The sequence below is a fragment of the Penaeus monodon genome, chromosome 24 (assembly GCF_015228065.2).
Source record: "Penaeus monodon isolate SGIC_2016 chromosome 24, NSTDA_Pmon_1, whole genome shotgun sequence".
Taxonomy (NCBI): domain Eukaryota; kingdom Metazoa; phylum Arthropoda; class Malacostraca; order Decapoda; family Penaeidae; genus Penaeus; species Penaeus monodon.
The window spans coordinates 29,912,891-29,913,421 of NC_051409.1; the positions used below are offsets into that span (position 1 = coordinate 29,912,891).

Below are 531 nucleotides of genomic sequence, written 5' to 3' on the forward strand. Positions count from 1 at the left end.
TACCTGGAAGACAAAGAATCTTCCACATGTTCCTTGTGACGACACCTGTATGTCTGTCACTGGCCTCATGCTGGCTAGTGTAGCTTCAAAACTTACTATTGCTGCGGCCTAAACTATAAAACTTAGTTACATATTTTCCAATCACTTTTCTTTTTCAAATATGGAGCCATTCCTTATTCTTGCCAGACTGTGCTTGATGAAGATTCATAAGCCTTTCCGGGAGGTCTAAGCATGGCACTTGCTTTATACATTGCTGTAATCATGACAGACATGCCAACCATCATTAATCACAGCAGGATTCAAGAGCTTGTGAACACGATGTGAATATTATAATTTTAGGGGGATGGTCAGTGAAAATGCTTTTTTTTCATAAACAATCTGAAGTTTGGATCAAATACAGGTCTTGAATTGTACAATATTGGACTTGGGGTTTTATTTTTGTAGGTATAAAGATTATAGTTGTAATTACATTTTGTAGTCAGGAAATATTGGTAGGGTGAAAACTAAATTTGTCATAATTTTATATATTCT

At 35.6% G+C, this 531-nt stretch overlaps 1 protein-coding gene across 1 annotated transcript in view; it reads left to right on the forward strand.

Annotated features, from left to right (window-relative positions):
* The window catches only part of LOC119588711 (DNA-directed RNA polymerase III subunit RPC3-like), a gene marked incomplete at its 3' end in the record, with an annotated part of 9,280 nt that overhangs the window by 944 nt on the left and 7,805 nt on the right, over positions 1-531 (forward strand).